The sequence below is a fragment of the Ursus arctos genome, unplaced genomic scaffold, assembly GCF_023065955.2.
Source record: "Ursus arctos isolate Adak ecotype North America unplaced genomic scaffold, UrsArc2.0 scaffold_3, whole genome shotgun sequence".
NCBI lineage: Eukaryota > Metazoa > Chordata > Mammalia > Carnivora > Ursidae > Ursus > Ursus arctos.
The window spans coordinates 44,644,427-44,667,950 of NW_026622985.1; the positions used below are offsets into that span (position 1 = coordinate 44,644,427).

Sequence of the window (23,524 nt, forward strand, 5' to 3'; positions counted from 1 at the left end):
CCATTTCCTTTCCTGAGACTGGCACATTGCCTGAAACAAAGTACCCATCCATGACTAAAAAATGAAATAAAATAAAGCACGGGATCATGGTGTCAGTAATTCTGTTTTTAAGGTAAGAGTTTTAATAACTGTGTTTCTTCATATGAACCTTAAAATTTCCCAGAAGTAGCTGATCGTTACTTAGGATCTCGAAAATACAATGCTAAGAAAGGCAGGCAAGCGAGAATTCCCCAGTCTTTCTTTTCATCAAGTAACCCGCGAAGGGATTCCTTGGTCAAAAGCCCAGCAAAAAAACGTTTCCTTACATTCTCTGTTCAGCAGAACAAGTTGCTGAATAAACTACAAACTCATCTTTTGTGCTTGAAGTTCTGTTTTCAGGTCAAGGATCCTGTAATGCTCTTCCACAGCACCTCCATTTCTTCCTCCTTTCCAGTTCATAGGATTCAAAGGGAGTCAAAGGGAGGTTATAACAGATTTCCTCACATAAAAGATCATCTTCTCCTCGTCTGCATAGGTACAAATAGGAGAAGAGTCGATGTCGATGAAAATAGAGTATCAGTTTGTACATTATGTGGATGATAGCTGTGACTACCTCTTCAGATGGTCAGAGGAAGAAAAATGAAAGGCCTCGCATTATGTCTATAGCTAAAGGGAAGGGAACTGAAATTCCTAAGGATTGATTGTGTGCCAGCCACTCTCCGGGAAGTATTTGCATGTGTTCTCTAATTTATCTTTCCTACCAGTTACTATTTCTTTTTATAAGTCAATAAAAATCTTTTGGGCAAAATAATAAGTAATGATGACCCTATAAAGAAGATGTTTACTATAACATTTAATAGATTTTATGAGTCTCATATTTTATTAATATAAAACTAGAATGAAAACAGCTTTTATATTTTATTTAGAACATTTTCTTTGCTATTGGCACTTTACTTTTTATCTGAGACAACATCCTAAGTAAATAGAAAATACTAAATAGCTATTATTTTTTAGTATTTATTACGTTCCTTCTCTTCTAAGCCTCTTACACACATGATTAAATCATGTAATTCTATGAAGTGGATATCATGTTCATTATCCCTATTTTACAAAGAGAAATATAAACCATAGAATTTAAGTTACTTGCTCAAAGTCATACAAGTAGTAAAGATTTCAGGTCAGGCAATTCGAAGGCAAAGAATAAATGTTAACCCCTATATCACAGTACCTAAGAAGGAAACGATGAAATTCAAATGGGCTTCTGTGCATACTGAGAAATTTCACATGGAGTCGATTTCTCCACACCTTTAACCACAATTCCATCATCACAAATAATCAGAATATGATATAAGCCAAGATTCAATTTAAAAAAAAAAGAAATATTATAAAGGAAGGCCCAGCAATTTCACTGGGGTACTCTCATCCTGAGATAACTTTGTTGATGGAACTTCAAAGGGATCTTAAATAGCTATCACACATCTGCATGTCTCATCACCACTGTTCTTCCCCTGGTTATAACTGCATATGTGACAACTGATTTGTGTGGATTAGAAAGAGAATAAAGTAGAAAGACAAAAAGAGTAAAACAGAATTATTTGACCTAAGATGATACTTTTAACAAAATTACTGTATTTGGAAAGCCCTATAGCTATACCCATCCAGTTCACATTGTTATAATATTTATATGCTTAATGAAAGAAATTTACATATCATTAATAACTAAAATTCAAATTATCCCATAATTGAAAATGCTTCTTTGGGGGAGGGAGAGCAGGGATTGATTCTCCCACCATTATCCATTTTTTTTCATTTTTCTCTAGTGGTAGTCAACTTTCTAATGTCTGTTCCTGACAGGACTCAATATTTATTAGCTATGATTAAATCAAAATCTTCTCAGGACTCTTCTTCAAAGAAAATGAGAACTCAAGAAACAATTTTCCGAAAGCACCATTTCACAACTTCATTCTACTGCCTGAGAAAACCAAAACATCTTCAATGAACCATATATTCTAATACTTGCTTTCTCCCCCCACCAAGATACATTAGTACCAAAAATTAGGTATCGTTACAAATTTCAATATTGTAGTCTGGAATAAGCCATCTTTCATATTCCAAAATATTGTCTCCTATATTCTAAATATGCAATATCACAGGGGGTGGTAAATATCTTTTGAGTAATTTTATACAAATTATGAGTTCAACTAATTAAAATGTATTATCTGGCTCAGACCTTGTAACTTAGCATTTGAAAGACCATTCTCTAGTCTTTTGGGGGGTAAAGACTATAGAACTGGAACTACAGATCCCTCAGGGAACTGAATTAGAGCTTTAAATTCAGTGTTTTTTGAGTTTTACTACTATATTAGACATAATGCTCAGCACTAACATTCCAGAGATAAATAAGGCTTGGATTCCTTCCTTAGTGCAGAAAATAGATTATTTCAACCCTCTGTGGCATATACGATAATAAAAGCAAGCACAAGTTTCAGCTAAACAACAGAAAATGACAGTTGGGCCAGTGGTGGACTCCAAATAGAATCCTGGAAGGTTGTGATGCTAGAGCAAAAGCTTAAAGATCCATCATGACGTGAAACACTAATGGAGTAAGGACAGAGGAACCTGCGTGTCAAGAAAGAAATTACAGATGGGGCGCCTGGGTGGCACAGCGGTTAAGCGTCTGCCTTCAGCTCAGGGCGTGATCCCGGTGTTATGGGATCGAGCCCCACATCAGGCTCTTCCACTATGAGCCTGCTTCTTCCTCTCCCACTCCCCCTGCTTGTGTTCCCTCTCTCGCTGGCTGTCTCTATCTCTGTCGAATGAATAAATAAAATCTTTAAAAAAAAAAAAAAAAGAAAGAAATTACAGAGATAGGCGTAAGCAGAGACAAACAAGGTAAACAAATAGCATGAATTGTAGAGGGTTATAAAAAGCCTGTAAGAGTTAGTAAGTAAACTTAGAGCCTTTGGGTTAAAAGCATGGGCTCTAGAGCCAGACTTCTGGTTTATTCCCCAGCTCCAAAACTAATTTCAAACTGTGGGTAAGTCCTTTATCTCTCTTGTGCCTCAGTTTGTTCCCTTATAAAATGGAATGCATATGATAATAGGATTATCCTATAAGGGTATTGTCAAGATTAAATGTGCAAGATGCTTATACAAGCAACTGGTATGTAGCAAGCACTCAACAAAAGTTCCTGTCATTATTTTTATATAAGGGGAAGAGAGCCGAAGCACCACATTCAAAAATCAACCCTTGAAGTTCATTGTCCTAACTCCATTCCTAACCTCAACCTGCAGTGTCACAAGTGACAAGAGACAAAACAGAGAATCAGGGCCGACAATGTAAATGTATTTGCAAAGCTCCATCAAAGTTCATCAACTTTCCTTATGGAGCAGACATATTTATACTCTGATTTTGAAGGTAATAACTTTTGTGCTCCTTGCTCTGTAGTGATTGGCATATTGCCAATAAAAAATAACTGAGTCAAGGACATTGTGTTTCAAACTTACAAGGCAATACAGATTCCCTGTTCAAGACAAATCCTTCATTTCAAATTGTTGACTCAGATAATACTTAAAAAAGAATTTCAGCTGTTTAAATTTAGCCTGCTGAGAAAGACCAATCTTAAAATATTGTTTGGCGTTATGCCCATAACATTTTCATTTTATTCCTTGTTAGTGTTTGTCTTCCGTGATAAGAAGACAAGTGACAGTAATCATGTTATTCTCCTTAACACTTCCGATTTTACCTAAATGAACCATTTTGTTTTTATCCTCACCAGTTAAAGATGGCCTTTCATTTCCTGGCAAATTTTCAGAAAGTGATCATGCAAGAACCAGTGGTATTTCCACACACTGTTTTACTCCTTTGGTCATCATCAGGCCTTTCAGCCCCCACTTGCCTTTGAATCATCATTTTTACTCTTAAAAAAAAAAAAGTGTAAAGGAGATTATCTGAAGACAAGCCTAATCTAATTTTTACAATCAGACCTTACAACTACTTAAAGAGATGTTTTAAATCTGTGCTTTATCTACCCACCCCACATGCGGTCCAAAGAGTTTGTTTTTTAGTGTCCTCGGGACACAGTATCTGGACAATTTCTCCTACCAGTCTCCCACCATGATAAGCCTCCTCTTATTTTCCTTTTATCCCTCTTGGTTTTTGGGTCTTCCAACTTCTCTCTTCCCATATTAACTCCATCATTTTCCTTCCTGAAAAAGATGTCCCCACCCTCATTTTCATGGTTCATGAAGCCAGACCTGAACACTGAAATTGGAATAGTGGAGTATGCCAAGTTTGGATTTGGCGTCAATTCAGGTTTTAATTTGGGTAGATCCAATCTTGGGTATCAATAAAGCAAGGAGTTTTCTCCTGATTTCTATGATTTCTCAAGCACTCTCAATGTACTCCACCTACAAACCGACAAGTTCACTCCACTAGAACATGGTAGAGTACCATTTTAATAAAACAAACGGGCAAAGTGATTAAGAGTTTATCCTAGCCCACTATTTACTATAAATATGTTGCTTTTGGTAATTTGCTTATTTGTTCTGTGATTTAGTTTCTTATGAAGGGGAGAAAATGCCATCTCTCCTGTAGCTATTATCCCATAAATGAGAAGACATTTTCAGAGTACTTAACCTAGTACCTGCCATTTGTGTACTCACAATAACTGTGAAATATTCATGTACTTTATGGTGAATAAATCATACATGCAAATAAACCAAGGAGCTATCAAGGGGTTGGACCCACTTCATAATTAATACCTAAAGATGAACAAATACATAGGATTCTTGCTTGAGGTCAGATTTTGTATTGGTGTTTTAAAAGAGAGATAAAATGTCATGAATGGGAGAGAAGCAATAGGAAGAGGTTTCAAATTCTTGCCTAGATCTTCCTCCAGGCAGATGCTTCTGGGCTAGAAGTATTACCCTTAAGAGAATATTGCAACAGCATCATGCATACATAACTACAGTTCTGTTCCTGAGGCCAGCCAGTGGGAGAAGCATCCAGGAAAGGATATTCTTAACATGTCATTTCAAGCCTATATATCAACATCATAGTCATTATTAGCAGGCAGAATTAGATTGAGGGACCAGCATCTATCTTTGGCTTGTCTGGCTACAACTCTTCCCTCTTTGCATAGTGTGCAAGGAAAGCATGAGTCATAGGATACTTGCCTAGTTCAGACACTTTTCCCAGCAAAACTTACCAATGGTTTAAACTTTAAAATAATTGCTTTATTTCAAAAATAGTTTTTAAAATCTTCTTCTCACACATAACATGAAGTGCAACATGAGGCTTAAAGTGAGGTCAACCAAATGATGAAACAAAGCTATTCCCAAAACTTGACTTGTCTACCTATGTTTCTATCTTAAAAGATAGTCTGACAAATCCCGATGCAATTCAAATTCCTAGCAATTCCATTCAGCCTCTTAGCCCAATTTTTCTTCTCTTTAGCTAATGCTTGAAGTTCAGGTAGTGATCTATTCTAGAGTTACTTACAAACTGGCTCCAACCATATTCTTTTAGTCTTCTGTGTGGATGCTTCCTTTTCATTTTTATTGTTGTCTAAAGTTTTTAACCACTCTCATGTATGCACTATCACAACATATCTTCTGGATTATATTTTACTTGGTGATTTACAAAGTTATATGTAGAGTTTTACACCGAGAAATATGTGCAATGGAATAGGTTACTTCTAATAACTGATTATTTCCATGACAAAAATATTTTATCTGGATATCCCTGTGATGAGTAGGCAGTCATTCAAATTACATTCAGGATATGTTTTATTTCTTAATAAAATAATGAAGATTAGGTATATTTGAGGAGTAACAATTAAAAACTGAAATAACTGGAAAGAGTGATTCTTAGTTTTCTCTTTTCTAAAGATGGAGAATTTCAGAATTACTTTGCATTTCACAGTAGTTGTTTCATAAGTTTTGATAGCTCTATATCCTATAGAATTTATGATAGCCTATGGAAGAATCCAGCTTAAAATCCTGGATTCTGTTTTGGGTACTCTCTGCTTTTTCATTAATCTTTCCTGGAGAAAACTATAGTAATACCACAATTTTCCCTGTGATCCTACAACTAAGTCTAATATTTTTTGTGCAACATGTCTTTTCTACTTGAGAGATTCCTTCTTCTTTGCTTCATTAAAAAAAAAAAAAAATCTGGTCAGTTTAAAAGAAAACCTGGTTAGAAATATGCCAGCATTTTTAGATTATTTCTGGTTCCCCTCTAAAAGAGAACTTTAGTATTCTGCCTGCATTCACATTTATTTGGTCATTTGCTTTACAATGAGCTGGCCGTGGCTGACCTGTTTTTACCTCCTTTTAAGAGTTTGTTATCTGCAATTTGAGCAACCAGTTGAAGTAGTTGTTCAAAAGTTTTTTAAGCCTTCCTTTTTTGCCAGGGACCACAATGCTGCTTGGTTCGAAGTATAAAGCCATCTATGTAAAAACCCCCACTTTGAAATCACAAGGAAGGGACTGCTTAGCTAGTGGAGAAGATGACTGCAGTCAAAAGAAACTGGGGGAATCCAGCACTCCCACCCCCTAAAGAGTATTTGAATGTTTATCAAATCATCAGTGTCTCCTAGGCTGTTGCCTGGCAGTTATCTAGAGACCTACTTCACATTTTATTTTAATATAATAAAGTAAATCAAAGACCTTTGTTTCATTTTGCTTGTTGATTGCTTCTTTATTTTGCAGATTAGGACTAAGTCTGGAATGAAACTTGAGACAATTAGCTGGGCGTTTAAAAGTCTAAGCCAGCCTCTTCACGAATTTTCTATCGGAAAGGCAAAGTGTCATCCATTAGTAACTTTCAGGAGCTCCCTCTAGTAATTAAATGTAGGACGCATTTACCAGTTTTGTTCCCTAAAATCACAATGGACTAGGCGCTTTATGCATACCTAACCGACAAGCCACATCCGTCAGCAAATAACCAAGAGTAAACCAACTATAGCATAACTAGGACGGGAGTCAGAGAGACAAACCGATTTCACATCTCAAGGAGAATTCAAAGCTATGCTTTTCTAACTTTCCTCGCCATTTCTTCTCAGCCTCCCTTCCCCCGCAGCACAAACCCAGAAGCCACTCAAATTGCCAACCGTGTCGAGTTTAACTTACTGCAGTGTGATGCAGGCGAAGACTGGGCGCATCTCCGAAGCGAGAGCAACCGCTTTTCCGGAGAGGACCTGGGACCAGCCAGCTCTCAGGATCCCTTCCAATTCACACGCTCTCGGCTCGGTGGGGAAGGCTGCCTCACAGCTCGGCTTCCCCAGAGGAGTGGAGCTTCAAGAACTCCGCTCGCGGCATCTCCTCCCCCCCCGACTTCCACCCCCTTTCACCACGCACGGCCCATTCTAACTAGTGTCTGAAAGATGCAAATCGACTTCCAGTCAACAACACAGGCTGCCTGCAGCCCACCCGTCCCTGACAATTTGCAACTCAGAAACAGCGGAGGCTGAGAGATGTAGGTTTCCCGAGCCTGAAAGTCATCTTTGGCATCCCCGTTCCCCACCTCGCACGCCCGCTTCCCCTCCTCTGCGCGGCCACCTCCAGTCTCCCACTCAGGCTAGGCATCACAAACGGTTATTTTATTATCCATACCAATAAGCATCAGAAGGAAATGGGAATTGTCAGAGATGAAATACCTGTTGTCCATGACTCATGCTCTTCTCTCATCTCTTTGAGTCCTTCATTTATATCAAGACGCGTTGATATTGGAAATCTGTGCAGTGCGTGTGTGTATGTGTGTGCGTGTGGTGAGGAGGAGGCAATCTGCGCGGCTGCAAGCAACAGCCCTGCCTATCTCTAGCTGCCGCTTCTACAGCTGCTGTTGCTACTATTGCTGTTGGAGCTCAGGGAGAAGGAGACAGAGAGACAGTGCTTTACAGCTATTTAACTGCTGGACCAGTTATAAGAGGAGGGAGGAGACTGTGCAGGTATGAGTGGCTGTTGTTGAGACATTAAGCTTGATTCACTGCAATTACTACCATTCAGGATACATTTCCCCTTCAACAGGAAACTTGATACCCGTCTCCCCACCCTTTCGCTAACTACAGTCCTTGATGGGTCATTGTTCATCAACCACTTGCCTAACCCACTTCTGGCAATTCTAACAGCTGCACACTCTATTTCTGCATTCTAACTTGGTAACCTGGGAGCAGGTGACTGAAGGATGGATGAGGATAAAGTAGGAAGGGATGGGGAAAAGCCGGCAAATATTAAAAAGGAAATTGTTTGTATGTGTAACCCGTGAGGGTACAGATAAAAATGATAAGCCACATGTGTAAAATAATGCATTGGAGTAATACAAATGTAAGCCAATAAATAATTATGTCTATTTTATAAAATGTGTGCAAAACCAGACAGCTATTAAGGATGGTGTTTAGAAGCTTAAATGCAGGATATCTTGATAAACACACGTCCCTTGTTGGCTCTTGTCTTCGGTGCATACTATCCACTGTGATTTCAATGCATCAATATTTCTGTCAGCTAGAAATTCTGGTGAAACCTACTGGTTACTGCTGCCTGTGGAGTCTCCCTTTCTCTCCTTATTGGTTGCTCATTCTCTGCCCCGATTTATCTCCAGCTTATTCTCACATAAGGTGAAGCTGAGCTGAATTTAGAACTGAATGAAGTTCTCAAAACCCCTAAAGACAAGAATACTTCTTAATAACTAACTTAATTTGCTCTAGCAATAGTTTTCGTGTTTTTTTTTTTTTTCTGTAATAGACTGGATAACCACAAACAACCCCTCCTAACTAGACACACATGTATGTGCACACACATATATACAGATGTATGACACTTAATTGATAGTACTATTAATCCACTTGGAACATTCAGTTGCTAAGCTAAAAATAAACTTAATTCCTTTTGATTGTAATTGTAATGCACACCATTAATTATTTCTGCTCTGCTCTGAGCTGTTTTTATATTTGTCATATATTTTCCCATTTGTTAGGTGTGTATAATCAGGGTTAATTTGGACAGATGTTACTAAAAAAAAAGAAGGAAGTGTAACAAATATAACAGAGGACCCAGAAGGAGGAAAGGAACCCAAAAGGATTAAGTAATAAATCTCTTGATCTGTTTATATTAGAAAATCACTGATTTTAGGTAAACAAAGCCCAGTTAATGTGCAAACCATTTATTAATTATCCAATAAATATCAATTTACCAAAATCAACCTTACTGCAATTATAACAGAAAGTATATGATGTTTGTTTTAAAAGTCGTACAGTATACTAAATTTGAAGAATATACAGAATTTTTTTAAATATCACAATCCTAATAAAACATAATGCCAGGGGCTCCTGGGTGGCACAGCGTTTAAGCGTCTGCCTTCGGCTCAGGGCGTGATCCCAGCGTTACGGGATCGAGCCCCACGTCAGGCTCCTCCGCTATGAGCCTGCTTCTTCCTCTCCCACTCCCCCTGCTTGTGTTCCCTCTCTCGCTGGCTGTCTCTATCTCTGTCGAATAAATAAATAAATAAAATCTTTAAAAAAAAAACAAACAAACATAATGCCAAATAGTCAAATATTTTTGCCCAATTTTTGTCTGTTTATTAAATAACTTCCATAAAACACACTATTAACATTGTTAAAAATCTGTAATTCACATTTTCATACTTATATTAAATGCAATGTAAGGAAGTAGGCAAAGATTATCCACCCTACTTAGAAATATATTTGAAATAGAAGGCCCAATTTGTCCATAAATGCCCCCATCAGTGGATTTTAGAAACTTCATAAGGATCTTTGTATAATTAATCAATCTCAAAAAAAAATGACAGAAAACTAAACTTGTCTATAAATTTCCATTAATCAACAAAATCAACAATTTATGGGTATACAGAAATAAATAATATCTTAATTCCCAACTAAATTTCTTTTGTCATCAAAACATGTATTACCAAACTAAATTTTGTAATTTAATTCATCTTTGTTCACTGTAGAAAAGCCCAAGGACGGCCAGCTCTGCAGCAGCAGAAGCCTTGTCTGCTTAGTTCACTCACGTGTCTCTAGCCTCCAGCAAAGTGCTTAGAATGTGCTATGTGCTCAGTAGGTAGTTGTCTAATAAATGAGTAGATGCATAAATAAATTAATTTCTGGATGCAAGATATTGGGAAGATAAGTGAGAAGAAGAATGTTTAAATTCTTCCAGTCTTTCCTATGCTGTAAAATAATTAACACTTTCGACTCACTTTGTGTTGTCTCAAAGTAAATTTTCACAGACTCTACAAATCTTCATAATAAATGTCTGTCCCCAATACTTTTCCAAAACGATTTTTCTACTTACTATATGAATTCAACCAATATGAATTCCCTAAAGTCTCATTTCCTGAGATTTCTGCAAATCAGTAACATCAGGACCTATCCATCCCTGAGAAATGCTCGGTTTTCCCCCACTTTGACTTCCAAATCTGTACCTACTCTAGTGGGTGCTAGACTAGATGTTTAAGAAAATAGGTTGTTCACAGGAAACAATAGGTGTTAGGGAGGATGCAGAAAAAAGGGAACCGTCTTACACTGTTGGTAGAAATACACACTGCTGCAGCCACTCTGGAAAACAGTATGGAGTTTACTCAGAAAGCTAAAAATAGAGCTACCCTATGATCCAGCAATTGCAGTATAGGTATTTACCCAAAGGATACACAAGAGCTACTTCAAACGGATACATGTAACCTGCAGCATTATCAACAACATCCAAATTATGGATATAAATAAAGCCCAAATGTCCATCAACTGATAAATGGATAAAGATGTGGTATATATATACAATGGAATATTAGCCATAAGAAAGAATTAAATCTTGCCATTTGCAAGGATGTGGATGGCGCTAAAGAGTATTAGGATAAGTAAGTCAGAGAAAGGCAAATACCGTATGATTTCACTCATATGTGGAATTTAAGAAACTAAACAAATGAAAATGGGGGGAGGAAAAGAGAGGAACACCAAGAAACAGACTCTTAACTCCAGAGAACAAACTGATGGTTCCTAAAGGGGAGGGAGGTGACTGGGGAGATGGGTGAAATAGGTGATGGGGATTAAGGAGTGTGCATATTGTGATGAGCACCGGGTGTTGTATGGAAGTGCTAATCACTAAATTCTACACCTGATACTAATATTACACTGTGTGTTAACTAATAAAAACTTGGGGGAAAAAAAACATTCCCTAGAAGTTATAGGCTTATCCAAAAAGAAAAAAAAAAAAAAAAAAGAAAATAGAAAATAGGTCATTATACATTTACGTGTGTGTGTTCCTAAAATGTTAGTCCTGTAACAAGGATTATAAGCAAGATAATCTTTATTGACTTTTTATGAATTTAAGTAAGATAATTCTTAAAACAAATTCACAAAAAGCAAAACTTAGTGACATAGCATAGATTACTTAAAGTAAAAATAAATCCATATTTAATCACACCTTTTTATGTGAACTAGTACTTAAAAATACCTTGTCATGTTATTCAACAAATATTTATTGAATATCTATTATGTACAAAGCATTGGAAAGAGAAACACAGTCCAAACACTCATAGCATCTGCTTCTAAAGGACATATGGTCCCTAAGTAAATGTATTCTTACTCTATAATTTAAACACTTTTTAACTTTGTTACATTTAAGAAAAATCAAATATCTTAATTTATATCAAGTGTGATTAAAATCTTCACCAACTTTGACTTAAATGATGAGAGGACAGCTACTTCCTAAATAAAGTAGATTGTAATATGGAAACTTTTCCAGTGGTTTTCAAACCATGAATAAGTACATGTAGGCTGGAAAGTTATGAAAGATCCAGAAAAGGGCCTACCTTTAGAAAGAATAAAAATCATAAAATATTGTATTTGAATAGGCTCTTAGACCAAATCTAGGATTTGGAAATATAGGAAATAACACATCAGGTCACCATGGCTTATTGATGAGAAGGTCATTTACCAATCTCCACTAAACTCTCTGGCTAGGAATAGCAATGTTAGACATGCATGTTTTGGCACCAAAAAAAAGGCATATTTTAATTCCTAGGTGTGTCAGTGACTAACTACATGACCTTGGAAAAACTGTCTTTCCACACCTCAATTTTCACATTTATAAGATTTTTTTCAGCTTTATTAGAATACAGTTTGCAAAACTGGAATATATTTAAAATGTACAATGTGATGATTCGATGTGCATATACTATGTAAAAAGATTCCCATACCAAGTTAATTAATATATCCATTACCTCACACATTTGATTTGTTTTTTGCTGAAACACTTAAGTGCTACTCTCTCAGCAAATTTGAATTACACAGTTCAGTATTATCAAATATAGTTACTATGTTATTCATTATATCCTTCCTTATTCATCTTAAAACTGAAAGTTCATATCATTTTACCAGTCTCTCCCCATTTTCCTGACCCCTAGCCCATGGCCACAACCATTCTGATTCTCTATTAGAAGTACAACTTTTTTTTTTTTTAATTATTCCACAAGTGTAACCATGCAGTATTTGTTTTTCTCTGCCTGTTTCATTTAACTTACATAAGCACTCCACTTTCATTCATATTGTTGCAAATGGCAAATGGTAGAATTTCCTTCTCTTTTAAGGCTAAATAATATTCCACTACATATATATATATATATACACACACACACACATACCCACACACACCTATATATACATATATATATATATATACACATATATACATACATACACACACATATATACATCTAAATAATATATATATAAGTGTATATATATATATATATATATATATATATACAGTGTGTGTGTGTGTGTGTGTGTAACCTCACACTTGTTAGGATGTTTATTATCAAAAATACAAGAGATAAATGTTGGTGAGGTTGTCGAGAAAAGAGAACCCTTGAATTACTGATCTGAATGTAAAGTGGTACAGCCACTATGGAAAACACTATGAGGTTCCTCAAGAAACTAAAAATAGAACTACCATATGGTCCAATATTCCTACTTCTGCATGTATATCCAAAGGAAATGGAATCACAATCTTGAAGAGGTATCTATACTTTCATGTTCTTTGCAGCATTATTCCCAAAAGCTAAGATAGGGGAACAACCTAAGTGTCTGTCAATGGATGGATGAATGGATAAAGAAGATATGATATATATTAAGTGAAACAAGCCAGACAGAGAGAGCCAATTACTGCATATTATCACTTATATGTGAAACCTGTTAAACAAACAAAAAAAAAACCAATCTCATAGAAAGAGAGAGCAGAAAAGTGATCATAGGGAGTTGAAGTGAGGTAAATAGGGAAAGGTTGGGAAAAGAGTACAAACTTTCAACTTAATGTGAATAAGGTCTGAAGATCTTATGTAAAACATGGTGACTACAATTGATAATACTATATTGTATCATCAAAATTTGCTGAGAGTGCAACTTTAAATGTTGTCAATAAATAAACAAATGGGTGATGAATATGTTAAGTAGGTGGGGGCATCCTTTCACAATGGATACATATATCAAATCACCATAATGTATATTTGAAATATCTTGACATTTTACATGTCATTTAAACTTCAATAAGGCTGTAAATAGTAATATTTTTATTTAATGATTGATTGATTGATTTTAGAGAGAGAGAGAGTAGGGGGAGGGGCAGAGGGAGAGAGAGAGAATCCCAAGCAGACTCCCCACTGAGCACAGAGCCCAACGCAGAGCTCGAACCCATAACCCGGAGATCATGACCTAAGCCGAAATCAAGAGCCAGATACTTAACTGACTGAGCCTCCAGGTGTCCCTGTAATTAATAGAATTTGTAAAAATAAAACTTCTTTATTTGATATAGACCTGTTGGAATCATGAAAGTAAGACCTGTTGGCTATCAGAGCCAGGTGTTCTGGGGTCCCATTCCTCAGGTGGCAGCCATAAAAGCTGGGGCACCAGTCATGTGTACAAACTCCTTCCAGAAAGATGTTAGTAACTTGGTTTTATCCTTAAAGCATGCCAGAGAAGGCAATGCAATTGTCCGTATCTCAAAATGAGGATATTAGCATCCACCACACAGAATGGTCTAGAGAATCAAAAAATTTGGTACAGGTAAAACACACAACATACTGCCTGCCAGAACTCTGCATGTGTGGAGAACGTGCACATGCATGCCTATGCCTACACATGCATACACACCCACACCCATATGCACATGAGTGCACCTGCGCACACACGCACACATGCACACGGACTTTTACCTCTTCCCTTCATTAGAGTCACGATTTCTGGGGTTAATGTTTACATACTTGACTTTCCAGTTATTTACTTTTTTAAACTGAATGACACTGGTGGAATCTGCATGATTCCCCTGGGGCAGCAAGCATACTGTGACCCTAAGAGACAGTTCTTTAAATCAGAGAGAGTTCTCCATCTACTTCAAAGAAGGCAACTCATGTTGTAAAGAGGTCTAACTGAGCAGTGATAAATCACATGAATTACCGAAGAAGCTTTCAATCAAACTTTCTTGAGCTCCCACAACACATGAAGTCCACAGCTACATACATAGTAAGGAACCATAGAAAATGCAGCAAAACATGATGTAAAGCACAAAATAGAAAGCTTAGGAGAGAGAAAATGTAGTTCTGAAATTGAAGTTTTATGTGGGAAATTAGCAAACTCTAATATAGTCTAGCCATTTATTTGGCTGTCTCCATGATGGATGTGGATTACAGTATAATTGATTTAGCGGTGGTCATCCACACAGTGAATTTCAGGACAAACTCCTAAAAATGGTCAGATTTTATATTGCATGACCTCACTATTATTTAGACCAATGTTTTTTGTTTTAAAGACACAGCATACATATTCTATTGTGACTTTGTTGTGACTCTTTTCTTTACCCTTTTCTATTCTTTCCTTTTTTTTTTTTTTTTTAATTTTTTTTCCTAAGAAGCCAGATAGGTAGATTTAATTAATTCTGCTTCTGGGCCTTCTCTAACCCTAGCATGACATCCAATCAGTCTCTCTAACACTTTGGAGGTCATTTATTTATTTGTCTCTTCACTGGACTTACAGGCCAGTTTATGTTTATATTTGCATAAAGCCCTACAAACAGAAGGCATTCAAAGATTTTTCAGTTGTATAGATATGAAGTTGTAACAAAAATCATTTCAAATCTCATTTTTTAAAAGAGAAGAGATAGCTTTCATTTGGCAGCTAAACATTTAAAACAGCAGGCTATAAATTTCAAACAAATAGATACTTTAGCTTTAAGCTATTTAACTGCTTAAATAAGGTTTATCTTGCGGTGCATGGGTGGCTCAGCCGGTTAAGTGTCTGCCTTTAGCTCAGGTCATGATCTCAGGGTCCTGGGACTGAGCCCCACATCAGGCTCTCTGCTCAGCAGGGAGTCTGCTTCTCCCTCTCTCTGCTCATGCTCTCTTCTCTCAAATAAGTAAATAAAATCTTTTAAAAAAAACAAGATTTATCTTATCGACATTGTAGACAAGACTACCTTAAGATGACGGGTAGAGGTTTCCTTTGTTTTATTTTCGTTTGGGGGGGGGGAGCTTAAATGCTTTCTATTGTATCTTATGTGATTTAACCTTAAAGTAAATTTTTCTTAAATTGAAACTTAGATTTCTATAACTTCTAGAATAACAAGGAACCTGAAAAGAAGAATCTGTATTAAAATTTTTAACAGGAGGGGCACCTAGGTGGCTCAGTTGGTAAAGCATCTGCCTTCAGCTCAGGTCCTGATCCCAGAGTCCTGAGATCAAGCTCTGTGTTGGGCTCCCTGCTCAGTAGGAAGTCTGCTTTTCCCTCTGCCTCTCCCCCTCCCTTTCCCCCTGCTCATGCTCTCTCTCTCTCTCTCTCAAATAAATAAAATCTTTTAAAAAAAAAATTGTAACAGGAATCATAGCTACCTGCACTATGCATTAAAAATGCATATACATAGAGATTGATTTGGGGCAAATTTAACAGAACATTTTATCAAAAAGGCAAATGCTATAAGATTGTGGAAATTTAATAACAAGATTCATTATCTTTATATTCACTGTAGTGAAATTAACAACCTGTGTGGTATATGTCCTTGAAGTTAGTTTGAGAAACTGAGGATGCATTTCTTCAGTTAAACTTTTCAGTCTATACTGGCTATGAGATAAATATAAATATTAAAATAAAGTGTGTTTACAAGTAGAGAAGCACACGCTAAGCCTCAACAAATGTTTCTTAAAATTTGAACTCATGTTTTTTGTGGTGGCTTCTTGATTTCTCAGCATGAAGAGTACAAAGGAGGAAAAGTTTGATCCTATATGTGACCTTGTATAGTTCCCAAACAGGTACGTCTATTGAAGTCAATTCATTTTACCCTACGGTGAATAATTTCTTGTCTTCCTATCGTAACCATTTTTTTAATTGTCAGATTCTCAACAAACTCAGCATAGAGAAAGGTCTCCTGAAAGAGGAGTGTTTTGCACAATGTTGAGTTTTTCTAAACCTTTTTATATGCTTCTCATAGCTTCATCATTCTTACCTACACCAATATCATGTATACATTACATTATTAAGATTCAGCTTTGAAGCTCTTCTTAGAGTATTATGAAGAGGAAATTTAATAATTTGTAGAAATAGAAAGAAAAATAATTTTCATTGGAGATTCACCCAGCCCAATTGTCTAAAACTAAGGTTTCTTAGTATGAAAAATTTATTTTGCAAACAGACTTCATTACATGTCAGCTTGCAAATTAAAAATAAATTGCATAATTAAAACGGACAATGACTAAATATATTTTTTTAAAAGCAGTCATTTTTCTCTCAGTTGGCATGACCTGAATTCAGAGACCATATTTGCCCTGGACGATTTATCTAAAAATGGCTTTTGAGGTTGAATCGTTCCATGAAACACTGAAATAAGCACTTTTACATCAATAGGAATTGACGTCAAAACTGTTAGGCAAAAATTGCTGCCCATTGTGATAATCCTGGGAAGCTATGATGTCATGATACTTTATACAAACAAAATACATATTATTTAAAAAACAAAAAGCTAACACATAGAGTAAACCATCTTTTCTTAGAAAGATTTATTCCAAAATACAAGAAACAAACAAACAAAAAACTTGGAAGAACATACAACCTTATGTGAACTTTACGTATCCTTTTTTTGTCCACCAAAACATGTTCACTTTCAGTAAGAGCAAATACTTTTATGCTAGTCACTAATCTAAGAGAATAGACTAAACAGTGGCACTGCATTTAATTATCACAACTATTTGATAAGGCTGATACTGTTGCTATTTCCAATTTTCAGATGAAGAAACAGAAGTACAAAGAACTTAATTTACCCAAGGACCAAAACCTCTGATGAGCAGTAAAGGCACTGGATCTTCATAAGCTGACTCTAGACCTCATATTCTTAATAGCTCCACTATAATGTCTCTCTACTTCTAATAGGTAAATATCATTTAGGATCTGAAATTAGAACGCTTAAGGCAATATAATAGATTAATTGCTTAATTTATGTTTAATCAGTACTGATGTACCCAACACTTGAAATGTCAATAATTTATATTAACTTTAAATCATGTGGAGACAGAATTCTTGACAATTTAATATCCTCATTAACTGTGAATTCACGATTCCTTACATTTTTTCATGTTATAATCTATTTCAAGCATTTGCATACTTATTGTAACTAACAGTTTGTATCACATATACTTCATGCCAAGGTAAAGAATAATAAATAGAGCCATTAATTTATGCATTTTATTTTATTTTTAAAAAGATTATTTATTTATTTGACAGAGAGAGCGAGAGTGCATACACGCGTGTGAGCGCACACAAGCAGGGGAAGGGGCAGGCAAAGCAGAGGGTGAGGGAGAAGCAGGCTTCCCGCTGAGCGGGGAGCCCGATGCGGCGCTGGATTCCACAACCCTGGGATCATGACCTGAGCCAAAGGCAGACACTTAACCGACTGAGCCACCCAGGCGCCCAATTTATGGATGTTAATAACTGGTAACTTCACAATGCATACATGCAGTGAAACATGATACATTATTATACTTAGTTTTTCTGTGGCTCTCCCTCTAATGAGTATAATTACCATAAACTCAATGAAGGAAAGACTATATCTTATTTGCCTTTGTAGCTTTAGTTCTTTGCAAATGTCTGGAATAAAAAACATTGCCAAGATTATCACAGCATCAATAAATGTGTTTGTGTAGGGATCTGTCCAAATGCTGAAAATACTTTAAACAGTTGATTTTACCTTATGTAAACTTTATAGTCTGGTGTTGAAGAACAAGTGTTTCTGGTTTGCTTTTATATTGCTTAGGATAATTATTAATTATACAGCATATTTGTTGTTTATTTGCTTAATATTTTGTCAATATACCTAATTTGTAAGTTCTATGAGGGGCGGTATTCTGCAATTTTTATTTTGCCACTATAGCTCCAACACTTAGCCCAATGCTTGGCAGATGGACACTCAAGTTTAATGATCTATTAATTATGTACATCTACATAAAATTAATAAATTCAGGAAGAGCTGGCAAATCTCTTTCTTTTCTTTGTTTCCCTTCAAAACACATATTGGTTTTTCCAAGCCTAAATCATCTGGGAAAGATGTGCTTGTTCCCCTGAGGGTCTCATGAGTGCCTTAAGCTATAGAGTAAGCATCTGGGTACCAGAACCCAGAGAAATCCAACTATATCAACACTGTGTTTCATTTAACCTAAGATCGGAGACCAAAGATATAAAAATAAAAAAAGAAAGGCAATTAATTAAATTAATGGGCCTTTTTTTGTTATGCATTTTCTGACTCTGTCTATACAACAATAAATTGGAAATTTTTTAGAACACTAAAACAGTATATAGAAACCAGAGGAAAAAAGTTGTCTATGAGGCTAAGATATTTGGACTATGTTCAAAGTCCTATCTGCGTTTTGATTGTTTTGGACTTGTTTTAGTTTCTATTTAATCCTATTCAGTGTCCAGTTCCCTATCTTCTGGTAACTCTGATTTTTCTCTGGATACAATTTTATTGAAATGTAAATAAAAACACCCTATTCCCAAGGCCAAGAGAATCTAAGTAAAGCCAACTAGACTTTCTCCCTAGAAATCTGAGGTTCCCAAACCAAGTGAAGCAATTGGAGGTGACAAATTCCAAGAAAAACACTCCCAAATGTTACTATCCAGATATTAAAACAAATCTAACCTTTTTTTCTAACCTTTCTAAGCTTGGTCTTATTGTGGTTTATTTTAGCCTATGAACCACTTTATATTTGTTGAATGGTATTATCTTGCATCAAGTAGCCAGAGTCAGTTTAACTTGCCTGCAACAAGAACATCATCAGCTAGATTCTGAGTTTTCATCAGAGGGATGAATTCATTGGGGGAGTGGTTAGGCTGATTCATTTGGTTGTAATGACTACAATGTATCAGAAAAAAAAAAAAAAAAAAGAGACAAGCACCAGGAAGATCAAACAGGAGGCTACTGAAAAGATTACATAAGAAGCCAGAATTGTTTCATGGAGTTAAAATGAAAAATATTTAGTGTTATATAACCACAACATTCATCATTGCTTCTTACACTAGATGCCACTGAGTAAGACAGGTGAATGCCAATGCCAAAGCTAAATATTGTAGTGGAAACCTGTCAAGTTGTCCATTTCATCACCATTGTCTTTATATGATTTCAGTGGTCACTCAAGTCTCTATTTCTCTTGTAGTCATGCATCACACATATGATTGCCCTTCATATATCTACCTCTTCCCTATTTACAGATCTCTCATATTGCCTTTTACAAGAAACTCTTCTCTGTTCCTGCCATGTTGCCTCTCCTTGTTTTAAGTCACTGTCCCCTATCTAGTTTTTCAAAGGTCATTATACAAATTTTGAAAAAAAAATGAGTATATTTGACACACAATATTACATTAGTTTCAGGTGTACAACAGAGTTATTCCAAATCTCTATATGTTATGCTATGTTCACCACAAGTATAGCTATCATCTGTCACCATACAACACTGTTAAATATCACTGACTATATTCCTTATGCTGTACCATTTATTCCTGTGACTTATTCATTCCATAACTGGAAGCCTGCATCTCTCACTCCCCTTCACCCATTTTACTCATCCCCCCACTCCCTTCCCTCTGACAACCATCAATTTGTTCTCTTTATTTATAGATCTGATTCTTTTTGTTTGTTTATTCCTTTGTTTTGTTTTTTGGATTCCATATACGAGTTAAATCATATGGTATTTGTCTTTCTCAGTCTGACTTATTTCACTCAGCATAATTGAAACCCTCTAGGTCCATCCATGTTGTCACAAATGGCAAGAAATTATCCTTCATATGGCTGCATAATACTCCATTGTATATCTATACCACCTCTTCTTTATTCATTCATCTATGGATGGACCCTTAGGTTGCTTCCATATCTTGGCTATTGTAAATAATGCTGCAATAAACATAGGGATGCATATACCTTTTTGAATTAACATTTTCGTTTTTTTTTTTAAGCGGATGCCTAGTAGTAGAATTACTGTATCTAATGGTAATCCTATTTTTAAGTTTTTGAGAAATCTCCATACTGTTTTCCACATTGGCTTTACCAGTTTACATTCCCATCAACAGTGCACAAGGGGTCCTTTTTCTCTGCATCCTCACCAACACTTGTTATTTCTTGTCTTTTTAATTCTAGCCATTCTGACAGTTAAAAGGTATTACCTCATTGTGGTTCTGATTTGCACATCCCTAATGATTAATCATGCTGAATATATTTTCATGTATTTATATGTCTTCTTTGGAAAAACGCCTATTCAGGTCCTCTGCCCATTTTTAAATCAGATTTTTTTTATATTGATCTATTTTAAGTTCTTTATTTTGGATACTAACCCCTTATGGGATATATCATTTGCAAATACCTTTTCCCATTCAGTAGGTTGCCTTTTTGTTTAAAAGGCAACCTTGTGTAAAAAACTGTTATTATTACTCTATATTTTTTTAATATACTATTTCAGACTTCATGGTTCTCCCACTCAGCTCAACCTTCTCAGAGCAAGTGATGTGGTCTTCCACTTCACTAAGAAAGATGATGCTATTAAGCATTTTGCTCAGCCGTAGCCAGCCCATAGTCAGTAAGTCTTTATCCCACCATCCTGTCACTCACTTTCACATGGTTACTCCAGATATCCTCTCTGATTCCCCTATGACCATCCCTTGCTTTCTTTGGCTCACAGCAACTCTTTCTTTCACAGGAGGTTTCTTCTCCTCTGGAAAACATGCGATTTCTCCTCTTGTTGACCCTCATGGCACTTATGCACTCAGCAATTGTACTTTTCACATTGCATATAAAATTTCTACTAGTGTTCCTGGTACTCCTACTAAAACATGAGACTTCTTAAGGTTAGACATTACATTCATCATAATATCCATTATCGTTGTACAAGAAAATCCTGTTCTATGTGCTGGATATGGTGCTAGGCACTGCAAATATAAAGATGAAAGATACATATTCCCCAAGATCAAGGACTTTAAACTAGGTGAATCCCACAAAGCAATTTCAAGATTACAGATTAAAGTAGTAGCTTAACAAAAGTAGGGCCAAGAGAATGAAGAAGAGCATGAGGCAAATCATGTAAAAATGGGAAGTAAATGACATGGAAGGTTTTTTTCATGGGATACTTTACATTTGAGAATTTTCAAGAATGACTTGCTGATTGAAAAAATAAAAGGTGTTTTTTTGACTTACAGTCTCAACTCTGACATATAAAGATCTTGGAAATCATCACTGCCAATCTCACATTTAAAAAAAATGGCCAAGCAAACTGAAAATCAATGCCTTTTTTCAGATCACTGAGAAATTTGAAGTCACAGGGCAACTGCCCCCTAAAAGCTGGAGAGGCAAGCAAACCCAGAGGATCACGGCTGAGTCCAGCTTAATGGTAGCAAAAGCCACTGGACCAAAAGGTAACTGGTGGTAACACTTAAATGGAGCTATGGACATTTAGGAACCAGTTTTTGGATGAACATGCATTTCATTGCTTTAGGATTAATTTCGGGGTCATACAATAATTGCCATTGGTGCCTCTTCTTTGGTGAAATGTCTGTTACATCTTTTGCATATTTTTCTAACCAGTTTTTTAAATTCTTATTGTTGTGTTTTCAGAGTTGTTTATATATTCTAGATATAAGGACTTGCTTGGATTTTGGTAGAATATCATTAAACTTACATATTAATTTGTGGAGAATTTATAACTTTACTATGTTGAACTGTCAAATTTATGAACATGGTATACGTATGTATTTAGGCCTTTTTAAAATTTCTATCATCAACGTTTTTCTGTTTCAGCATACATAGCCTATGCATGTTTTATTAGATTTATACACAAATATTTCATTTTTCTTTGGAGCAATTATAAACTGTATTGTGTTCTTAGTTTCCATATATTCATTGTTAATATATAAAAATGCAGTTTTTTTTTTTTTTTTTTTAAAGATTTTATTTATCCATTTTAGGGGCGCCTGGGTGGCACAGCGGTTAAGCGCCTGCCTTCGGCTCAGGGCATGATCCCGGCGTTCTGGGATCGAGCCCCACATCAGGCTCCTCCGCTGTGAGCCTGCTTCTTCCTCTCCCACTCCCCCTGCTTGTGTTCCCTCTCTCACTAGCTGTCTCTATCTCTGTCAAATAAATAAATAAAATCTTTAAAAAAAAAAAAAAAGATTTTATTTATCCATTTGAGAGAGGGAGACAGTGAGAGAGCATGAGCAGGGGGGGAGAGGGAAAAGCAGACATCCTGCTGAGCAGGGAGTCTGATGTGGGTGCTCAATCCCAGGACCCCAGCACCACAAACAGAGACAAAGGCACCCGCTTAACCGACTATGCCACCCAGGTGTTCTGATCGTGTATCCTGCAACCTTGGTAAACTCACTTATTGTTCTAGGAGATTATTTGCTTAATTGTTTTTAATTTAAAAAACAATTTAGATCCTTTGGAATTTTCTATATAGAAATCTTGTTAACTGAAAATAGGGATAGTTTTAGTATTCCTTTCCAGTTTGTATTCTTTTATTTCTTTTTCTTGCCTTATTACCGTGGCTAGAAGTTCTGGTATTTTGCTGAATGAGAGTAGAAACAGCAGTCATTATTTACTATTTCTCAAAATTCAATCCCTCACCATTAAGTATGTGATGTCAGGTGTAGGTTTTGTAGATGTTTTTATCAAGTTAAGGAAGTTCCCCTGTATTCCTTGAAGTAAATTTCTTATAGATGCATTTGTTGGATTATGCTTATTTTTAATCCTCTCTGCCAATTTAATTGGTATATTTTGACTATTTATATTTTTGTAAGTATTGATTTATTAAATATGACATTTTATTTTCTATATTTCATTTATTTCCTCATTTTTTCTTTCTTACTTTCCTGAAGTGACCTGAATTTTTTTTTTTGTAGGATTGCATCTTGACTTATTTAGGTTTTGTTTGTTTAATTTAGTATATTACTTTGTATGTGTTTCTTAGTGATTATTCTAGGTATTATAATATATTCATGTAACTTAGCACAGTC

The 23,524-nt window shown here is 35.9% G+C and overlaps 1 protein-coding gene across 11 annotated transcripts in view; it reads right to left on the reverse strand.

The window, feature by feature from the left end:
- Positions 1–23,524, reverse strand: part of DGKB (diacylglycerol kinase beta) — an 863,998-nt gene that overhangs the window by 653,171 nt on the left and 187,303 nt on the right. Inside the window, exon 1 of one of the 11 annotated variants that reach the window (XM_057304224.1) lies at positions 7,116–7,320. The exons of the other annotated variants lie outside the window; for them this stretch is intronic. The gene's annotated coding sequence lies outside the window, so the exon portion shown is untranslated. Of the gene's footprint in view, positions 1–7,115; positions 7,321–23,524 lie in introns of those variants that run through there. 11 annotated transcript variants of the gene reach the window in all.